At 51.2% G+C, this 10,064-nt stretch overlaps 4 non-coding genes across 4 annotated transcripts; all 4 read left to right on the forward strand.

Moving 5' to 3' along the window:
* The first annotated feature begins 2,067 nt into the window (after window positions 1–2,067).
* Window positions 2,068–2,139, forward strand: TRNAC-GCA (transfer RNA cysteine (anticodon GCA)). The gene has a single exon. It is a non-coding gene; the product is annotated as a tRNA-Cys (tRNA).
* A 962-nt stretch (window positions 2,140–3,101) lies between these two features.
* On the forward strand, window positions 3,102–3,173 carry TRNAC-GCA (transfer RNA cysteine (anticodon GCA)). The gene has a single exon. It is a non-coding gene; the product is annotated as a tRNA-Cys (tRNA).
* A 1,012-nt stretch (window positions 3,174–4,185) lies between these two features.
* TRNAC-GCA (transfer RNA cysteine (anticodon GCA)) lies at window positions 4,186–4,257 on the forward strand. The gene has a single exon. It is a non-coding gene; the product is annotated as a tRNA-Cys (tRNA).
* A 1,243-nt stretch (window positions 4,258–5,500) lies between these two features.
* Window positions 5,501–5,572, forward strand: TRNAC-GCA (transfer RNA cysteine (anticodon GCA)). Its single transcript has one exon. It is a non-coding gene; the product is annotated as a tRNA-Cys (tRNA).
* Window positions 5,573–10,064: the final 4,492 nt, after the last annotated feature.

A 10,064-nucleotide genomic window follows, 5' to 3' on the forward strand; every position in this document is an offset into this window, starting at 1 on the left:
TTGTAATTGGGACATTTCATCAATTCTATTTGGATCATCTTTGACAGAGTCAGTGTTCCCTTGGATATTGCACTTTAATAGCATTTCAGTGTTTCCTGCTCAAAACCTGTGAGTGAATGCAGTTTTTAACAGTCGGCTTGTTATTCCCTTTGGGAAATTTCTGAAACATCATTGATCAATTTTGGAATTCGGCTCTTCCTTTCACAGCACTAAACAAAGGGAATGGACTATGAAACCAATTGACAACTTTGTTATACTGTTTGGTGCTTTCTTGTATTGCACTGAAGAAATGGCGTATAAAACTTGGCGGCGAAGCAGTCAATCTATTTCTCATTTCACCTGTGTCTTCAGTCTTACATATATTCCACCTCTTCTCTGTGCATGCAAAGTATGTGTTTGTTTGAAGCACTTCATTTTTGTGCAACGTAGGAACTATATAATTTCTCCTTAAAAGCTCTGCCTACTTGCAAGATGTACGAACTATCATTGCAGTTGCAAGAAGGCTGGTCTGAAGAATCAGGCCATTTGCAAACGCAAAATGGCTTTTTCTGATGTATTAAATGGAAGGTATTCGAAAGGAGTGTTTGGGTGTACCTTCCAAATACTGAATTGTAGTGGTACATAGAAATGTTTTTCCACCATAATTTGGCCCAAAACAATCATACTTCATCACCATCTCAGTGATTGTGGTAACCAATCATCAAATGATAAGGTGTCCCGTAAAAACCTCTTCCCCTTTAAGAATGTTTCAAAACAATCATTGTATGTAGAGGCATTGGTCCTTTGTACGACTGCCTATTCAAATAAAATAACAATGAAACAAATATCTGTTTTTGAAATTATCCAGTTTTCCTCTAATAAATAATATTAAGGACTACTTCTCCTGTTCCACAGTTTCACGGTTTACTTTCTGGCACAACTCAGTATGATCCTCACACTCTTTCATGATGTACTGATATTTTGTCATTCTGATTTTACTGAAAAGCTTGGGATGTAGCTCAGTGGTAGAGCATTTGACTGCAGATCAAGCGGTCCCTGGTTCAAATCCGGGTGTCACCTCACCCTATTTTGATTCTGTTGTTTGTAATTGGGACTTTTCATCAATTCCATTTGGATCATCTTTGACAGAGTCAGTGTTCCCTTGGATATTGGACTTTAATAGCATTTCAGTGTTTCCTGCTCAAAGCTTGTCAGTAAATGCAGTTTTTAACACTCGGCCTGGTATTCCCTTTGGGAAATTTCTGAAACATCATTGATCAATTTTGGAATTCGGCTCTTCCTTTCACAGCACTAAACAAAGGGAATGGACTATGAAACCAATTGACAACTTTGTTATACTGTTTGGTGCTTTCTTGTATTGCAATGAAGAAATGGCGTATAAAACTTGGCAGCGAGCAGCCAATCTATTTCTCATTTCACCTGTGTCTTCAATCTTACATATATTCCACCTCTTCTCTGTGCATGCTAAGTATGTGTTTGTTTGAAGCACTTCATTTTTGTGCAACGTAGGAACTATTTAATTTCTCCTTAAAAGCTCTGCCTACGTGCAAGATGTACGAACTATCATTGCAGTTGCAAGAAGGCTGGTCTGAAGAATCAGGCCATTTGCAAACGCAAAATGGCTTTTTCTGATGTATTAAATGGAAGGTATTCGAAAGGGGTGTTTGGGTGTACCTTCCAAATACCGAATTGTAGTGGTACTTAGAAATGTTTTTCCACCATAATTTGGCCCAAAACAATCATACTTCATCACCATCTCAGTGATTGTGGTAACCAATCCTCAAATGATAAGGTGTCCCGTAAAAACCTCTTCCCCTTTAAGAATGTTTCAAAACAATCATTGTATGTAGAGGCATTGGTCCTTTGTACGACTGCCTATTCAAATAAAATAACAATGAAACAAATATCTGTTTTTTAAATGATCCTGTTTTCCTTTAATAAATAATATTAAGGACTACTTCTCCTGTTCCACAGTTTCAAGGTTGTACTTTCCGGAACAACTTAGTATGATCCTCTCACTCTTTCATGATGTACTGATATTTTGTCATTCTGATTTTGGTAACAGATGGGGATATAGCTCAGTGGTAGAGCATTTGACTGCAGCTCAAGAGGTCCCTGGTTCAAATCCAGGTGTCCTCTCACCCTATTTTGATTCTGTTGTTTGTAATTGGGACTTTTCATCAATTCCATTTGGATCATCTTTGACAGAGTCAGTGTTCCCTTGGATATTGCACTTTAATAGCATTACAGTGTTTGCTCCTCAAAACCTGTGAGTAAATGCATTTTTTACACTTGGCTTGGTATTCCCTTTGGGAACTTTCTGAAACAACATTGATCTATTTTGGCATTCAGCTCTTCCCTTCACAGCACCAAACATAGGCAATGGACTGTGAAAACAATTGACAACTTTGTTATACTGTTTGGTGCTTTCTTGTATTGCACTGAAGAAATGGCGTAGAATACTGGGCAGCGAAGCAGTCAATCTATTGCATGCAAAGTATGTGTTTGTTTGAAGCACTTCACTTTTGTGCAACGTAGGAACTATTTAATTTCTCCTGAAAACTTCTGCCTACGTGCAAGATGTACGAACTATCATTGCAGTTGCAAGAAGGCTGGTCTGAAAAATCAGGCCATTCGCAAACGCAAAGAGGCTTTTTCTGATGTATTAAATGGAAGGTATTCAAAAGGGGTGTTTGGGTGTACCTTCCAAATACCGAATTGTAGTGGTACGTAGAAATGTTTTTCCACCATAATTTGGCCCAAAACAATCATACTTCATCACCATCTCAGTGATTGTGGTAACCTATCCTCAAATGATAAGGTGTCCCGTAAAAACCTCTTCCCTTTTAAGAATGTTTCAAAACAATCATTGTATGTAGAGGCATTGGTCCTATGTACGACTGCCTATTCAAATAAAATAACAATGAAACAAATATCTGTTTTTTAAATGATCCAGTTTTCCTTTAATAAATAATATTAAGGGCTACTTCTCCTGTTCCACAGTCAGTTTCAAGGTTGTACTTTCTGGCACAACTTAGTATGATCCTCACACTCTTTCATGATGTACTGATATTTTGTCATTCTGATTTTACTGAAAAGCTGGGGATATAGCTCAGTGGTAGAGCATTTGACTGCAGATCAAGAGGTCCCTGGTTCAAATCCGGGTGTCCCCTCACACTATTTTGATTCTGTTGTTTGTAATTGGGACTTTTCATCAATTCCATTTGGATCATCTTTGACAGAGTCAGTGTTCCCTTGGATATTGCACTTTAATAGCACTTCAGTGTTTCCTGCTCAAAACCTGTGAGTAAATGCAGTTTTTAAAACTCGGCTTGTTATTCCCTTTGGGAAATTTCTGAAACATCATTGATCAATTTTGGAATTCGGCTCTTCCTTTCACAGCACTAAACAAAGGGAATAGACTATGAAACCAATTGACAACTTTGTTATACTGTTTGGTGCTTTCTTGTATTGCACTGAAGAAATGGCGTATAAAACTTGGCAGCGAAGCAGTCAATCTATTTCTCATTTCACCTGTGTCTTCAGTCTTACATATATTCCACCTCTTCTCTGTGCATGCAAAGTATGTGTTTGTTTGAAGCACTTCATTTTTGTGCAACGTAGGAACTATTTAATTTCTCCTTAAAACTTCTGCCTACGTGCAAGATGTACGAACTATCATTGCAGTTGCAAGAAGGCTGGTCTGAAGAATCAGGCCATTTGCAAACGCAAAATGGCTTTTTCTGATGTATTAAATGGAAGGTATTCGAAAGGGGTGTTTGGGTGTACCTTCCAAATACCGAATTGTAGTGGTACTTCGAAATGTTTTTCCACCATAATTTGGCCTAAATCAATCATACTTCATCACCATCTCCGTGATTGTGGTAACCAATCCTCAAATGATAAGGTGTCCCGTAAAAACCTCTTCCCCTTTAAGAATGTTTCAAAACAATCATTGTATGTAGAGGCATTGGTCCTATGTACCACTGCCTATTCAAATAAAATAACAATGAAACAAATAAATCTGTTTTTTAAATGATCCAGTTTTCCTTTAATAAATAATATTTAGGACTACTTCTCCTGTTCCACAGTTTCAAGGTTGTACTTTCTGGCACATCTTAGTATGATCCTCACACTCTTTCATGATGTACTGATATTTTGTCATTCTGATTTTACTGAAAAGCTGGGGATATAGCTCAGTGGTAGAGCATTTGACTGCAGATCAAGAGGTCCCTGGTTCAAATCCGGGTGTCCCCTCACCCTATTTTGATTCTGTTTTTTGTAATTGGGACTTTTCATCAATTCCATTTGGATCATCTTTGACAGAGTCAGTGTTCCCTAGGATATTGCACTTTAATAGCATTTCAGTGTTTCCTGCTCAAAACCTGTGAGTAAATGCAGTTTTTAACACTCTGCTTGTTATTCCCTTTGGGAAATTTCTGAAACATCATTGATCAATTTTGTAATTCGGCTCTTCCCTTCACAGCACTAAACAAAGGGAATGGACTATGAAACCAATTGACAACTTTGTTATACTGTTTGGTGCTTTCTTGTATTGCACTGAAGAAATGGCGTATAAAGCTTGGCAGCGAAGCAGTCAATCTATTTCTCATTTCACCTGTGTCTTCAGTCTTACATATATTCCACCTCTTCTCTGTGCATGCAAAGTATGTGTTTGTTTGAAGCACTTTATTTTTGTGCAACGTAGGAACTATTTAATTTCTCCTTAAAAGCTCTGCCTAAGTGCAAGATGTACGAACTATCATTGGAGTTGCAAGAAGGCTGGTCTGAAGAATCAAGCCATTTGCAAACGCAAAATAGCTTTTTCTGATGTATTAAATGGAAGGTATTCGAAAGGGGTGTTTGGGTGTACCGTCCAAATACCGAATTTTAGTGGTACATAGAAATGTTTTTCCACCGTAATTTGGCCCAAAACAATCATACTTCACCACCATCTCAGTGATTGTGGTAAGGAGAGGAGTTTGCCTGACGGCTAAGGTGCTTGACCTCGGATCTGGGTTCGAGTCTCGGTAACAATGCCAAAACCTCCTGTGATTCTGGGCAAATCACTTAATCTCCCCGTGCCTAAAAATGAATGTGTGTCTGTCCTCATGTAACGTAACTGGTGCTATGTAAAGCGCTCTGATACCTGATTCGGTTCGGGTCTAGTTCGCGCTATATAAAACTCTGCAAAAAAAAAAAAACAATCCTCAAATGATAAGGTGTCCAGTAAAAACCTCTTACCCTTTGAGAATGTTTCAAAACAAACATTTTAAGTGCAGGCATTGGTCCTATGTACCATTGCCTTTTCAAATAAAATACCAATCAAACATATACATCTTTTTTTTTGAATGATCCAATTTTATTTTAATAAATATTATTATGAACTACTTCTCCTGTTCCACAGTTTCAAGGTTGTACTTTCCGGCACAACTTAGCATGATCCTCTCACTCTTTCATGATGTACTGATATATTGTCATTATGATTTTGGTAACAGATGGGGATATAGCTCAGTGGTAGAGCATTTGACTGCAGATCAAGAGGTCCCTGGTTCAAATCCGGGTGTCGCCTCACCCTATCTCAGGGGTGCCCAAACCTGTCCTGGCGGGCCGTATCCATGCCAGATTTTTGGGATATCCCCATCTGGGGATCACGGTTCGATCCCCGGCACCGGCGGCAGATTAGCCCAGCACCAGGTGACTCTGGGAAATAGCTGGCGCCGCGGCTAGGGCGGCTGACTCCGGAATCTGGAGATTTTTTTATTTAAGGTTTTTGTAGAGCGCGTAGTAACCCTCGAGCATCCCAGAGATCAGGGTTCGATCCCCGGCACCGGCCGCAGATTAGCCCAGCACCACGTGACTCTGGGAAATAGCTGGCGCCGCGGCTAGGGAGGCTGACTCCGGAATCTGGAGATCACGGTTCGATCCCCGGCACCGGCGGCAGATTAGCCCAGCACCAGGTGACTCTGGGTAATAGCTGGCGCCGCGGCTAGGGCGGCTGACTCCGGAATCTGGAGATTTTTTTATTTAAGGTTTTTGTAGAGCGCGTAGTAACCCTCGAGCATCCCAGAGATCAGGGTTCGATCCCCGGCACCGGCGGCAGATTAGCCCAGCACCATGTGACTCTGGGCAATAGCTTGCTTAATCTTCCCAACGGCCCCTAGCGCCTAGAGACCCTTACGGGCGATTGTGCGCCTTACAAATGTGGATTATTATTATTATTATTATTATTATTTGGGCCGACTCCGATCCGGTTCGTAAAAGCACATCTGCCCGAATCTGTCGGACAACCACGTACGCCCGGGAGAGGACTGCCCGGGACCCGTGGAGCCCGTCCTGGTCACTCTGACCTGCCATCGGCCTGGAGAAGGGAGCGCCGGACGCCCGGGGGGAGGACTGCCCGGGACCCGTGGAGCCCGTCCTGGGCACTCTGACCTGCCGTCTGCCCGGGGAAGGGAGCCCCGGACGCCCGGGGGGAGGACTGCCCGGGACCCATGGAGCCCGTCCTGGGCACTCTGACCTGCCGACGGCCCGGGGAAGGGAGCCCCGGACGCCCGGGGGAGGACTGCCCGGGACCCGTGGAACTCGTCCTGGGCACTCTGACATGCCGCTGACCCGGGGAAGGGAACCCCGGACGCCCGGGAGCCGTGGAGCCCGTCCTGGGCACTCTGACAAGCCGTCGGACTGGGGAAGGGAGCCCCGGACGCCCGGGACCCGTGGAGCCTGTCCTGGGAACTCCGGCATGCCGTTGGCCCAGGGAAGGGAGTCCCAGATACCCGGGACCCGTGGAGCCCGTCATGGGCACTCTGACAAGCCGGTGTCCCGGGGAAGGGAGCCCCGGACGCCGGGGACTCGTGGAGCCCGTCCTGGGCACTCTGGCATGCCGTTGGCACGGGGAAGGGAGCCCCGGACGTCCGGGGCCCGTGGAGCCCATCCTGGGCACTCTGACAAGCCGTTGGCCCGGGGAAGGGAGAGCCGGACACCCAGCGGAGGAATGCCCGGGACCCATGGAGCCCGTCCTGGGCAATCTGACCTGCCGTCGGCCCGGAGAAGGGAGCGACGGACGCCCGGGGGGGAGGAATGCCCGGGACGCATGGAGCCCATCCTGGGCACTTTGACATGCCATCGGCCTTGAGACCCGGGGGACGACTGCCCGGGAAGCATGGAGCCCGACCTGGGCACTCGCTCATGCCGTTGGCCTGGAGACCCGGGGGACGACTGCCCGGGGCGCATGGAGCCCGACCTGGGCACTCGCTCATGCCGTTGGCCTGGAGACCCGGGGGACGACTGCCCGGGACGCATGGAGCCCGTCCTGGGCACTTTGACATGCCGTTGGCCTGGAGGAGGGAAGCCCCGGGTGTTGTTACCCAGGCATAGCCCATCTGGTCCCCCTGGCAGAGAACCACCAGCCTTGCAGGGGTGTCCGGGCATACCCTTACCCCTAGTAATCCGGAGGAAAATTACCCCCCTTTCTTGTAATCTGTGCACACGAGTTGACAGAGGGGACCCAAGGCGTAAAAGTACCCGACCTCCTGGAGCCCTCGCTGGGATCGGGGAGGCAAATGGCACCTCATAGGGACTTCCAGGGAGGTTTGGCCATCTGGTCGCCCTTTTGGATAGCATTGCGTGCGACCAGATGGCCGAGGGGAAAGGTGCAACCAGGTGGCCGGGAACGAAAGGACTCCCTGCTTCCCACCCCGAGCCTTCGTGGTAGGGCTGCTGCCTGCCCACGCCGGGCAGGGCTCGGGGACCCCGGCTGGGCCTCAGGCACGGTGAGGACCACCGGAGCTCCCAGGCCCGGACGCCCGGGACGACGACTGCCCGGGACGCATGGAGCCCGTCCTGGGCACTTTGACATGCCGTCGGCCTGGAGACCCGGGGGACGACTGCCTGGGACGCATGGAGCCCGTCCTGGACATTTTGACATGCCGTTGGCCTGGAGACCCGGGGGACGACTGCCCGGGACGCATGGAGCCCGTCCTGGGCACTTTGACATGCCGTCGGCCTGGAGACCCGGGGGACGACTGCCCGGGACGCATGGAGCCCGTCCTGGGCACTTTGACATGCCGTCGGCCCGGAGAAGGGAGCGCCGGACACCCAGGGAAGGACTGCCCGGGACCCATGGAGCCCGTCCTGGGCAATCTGACCTGCCGTCGGCCCAGGGAAGGGAGCGGCGGATGCCCGGGGGGAGGAATGCCCGGGACGCATGGAGCCCGTCCTGGGCACTTTGACATGCCGTCGGCCCGGAGACCCGTGGGACGACTGCCCGGGACGCATGGAGCCCAACCTGGGCACTTTGACATGCCGTCGGCCTGGAGACCCGGGGGACGACTGCCCGGGACGCATGGAGCCCGTCCTGGACATTTTGACATGCCGTCGGCCTGGAGACCCGGGGGACGACTGCCCGGGACGCATGGAGCCCGTCCTGGGCACTTTGACATGCCGTCGGCCCGGAGAAGGGAGCGCCGGACACCCAGGGGAGGACTGCCCGGGACCCATGGAGCCCGTCCTGGGCAATCTGACCTGCCGTCGGCCCGGAGAAGGGAGCGGCGGATGCCCGGGGGGACGACTGCCCGGGACGCATGGAGCCCGTCCTGGGCACTTTGACATGCCATCGGCCTGGAGACCCGGGGGTCAACTGCCCGGGACGCATGGAGCCCAACCTGGGCACTTTGACATGCCGTCGGCCTGGAGACCCGGGGGACAACTGCCCGGGACGCATGGAGCCCAACCTGGGCACTTTGACATGCCGTCGGCCTGGAGACCCGGGGGACGACTGCCCAGGACGCATGGAGCCCGTCCTGGACATTTTGACATGCCGTCGGCCTGGAGACCCGGGGGACGACTGCCCGGGACGCATGGAGCCCGTCCTGGGCACTTTGACATGCCGTCGGCCTGGAGACCCGGGGGACGACTGCCCGGGACGCATGGAGCCCGTCCTGGGCACTTTGACATGCCGTCGGCCTGGAGACCCGGGGGACGACTGCCCGGGACGCATGGAGCCCGTCCTGGGCACTTTGACATGCCGTCGGCCTGGAGACCCGGGGGACGACTGCCCGGGACGCATGGAGCCCGTCCTGGGCACTTTGACATGCCGTCGGCCTGGAGACCCGGGGGACGACTGCCCGGGACGCATGGAGCCCGTCCTGGGCACTTTGACATGCCGTCGGCCTGGAGACCCGGGGGACGACTGCCCAAGAGCCATGGAGCCCGTCCTGGGCAATTTGACAAGCCGTTGGCCTGGAGGAAGGAAGCCCCGGGTGGCCTAGGGAGGTGTTACCCAGGCATAGCCCATCTGGTCCCCCTAGCAGAGAACCACCAGCCTTGGAGGGGTGTCCGGGCATACCCTGCCCCCTAGTAATCCGGAGGGAAATTACCTGACTTTCTTGCAATCTATGCACACAAGGTGACAGAGGGGACCCAAGGCGCGAAAGTACCCGACCTCCTGGAGCCCTCGCTGGGTTCCGGGAGGCGAATGGCACCTCATCATGACTTCCAGGGCGACCAGATGGCCGAGGCGAGAGGGGCGACCAGATGGCCGGGACCAAAAGGACGCCAATCTGCCTGCCCCGGAGCTGCAGGGCTCTGGGGCTGCAGGGTTCCGGGGGCTGCAGAGCTGCAGGTCTCTGGGGCTGCAGGGCTCCGGGGCTTCAGGCCTCCCCGGGCCCTGATGGACCCTCCGTCCCGGGTACCTCCGACCCCCGGCCGGCTTGCAGGACGGAGGGGGGATTCCCGCACCACTGGGCCCTGCCGGACGGGGCTCAAGCCCCGGGCCCGGTCCCCGGCCCCAGTCCCGGCTTTCCAAACCCTATGCCGGGCCGGGGAGAGCCTCCCCTGGGCCCCCGGTGGACCCTCCGTCCCGGGCGCCCCGGACCCCCGGCCGGATTGCTGGACGGAGGGGTACCAGCACCCTCGGGGCCTGGCCAGATGGAATTCAAGCCCCGGGTCCGGTCCCACCTTCCGAACCCTAGCCAGGCTGGGGAGAGCCTCCCCGGGAACCGGTGGAGCCCCGTCCCCAGCGCACGGACCCACTGGTGGCCTGCGGGACAGGGGGCTCCAGCACC

The sequence above is a fragment of the Lissotriton helveticus genome, chromosome 1_2, assembly GCF_964261635.1.
Source record: "Lissotriton helveticus chromosome 1_2, aLisHel1.1, whole genome shotgun sequence".
Taxonomy (NCBI): domain Eukaryota; kingdom Metazoa; phylum Chordata; class Amphibia; order Caudata; family Salamandridae; genus Lissotriton; species Lissotriton helveticus.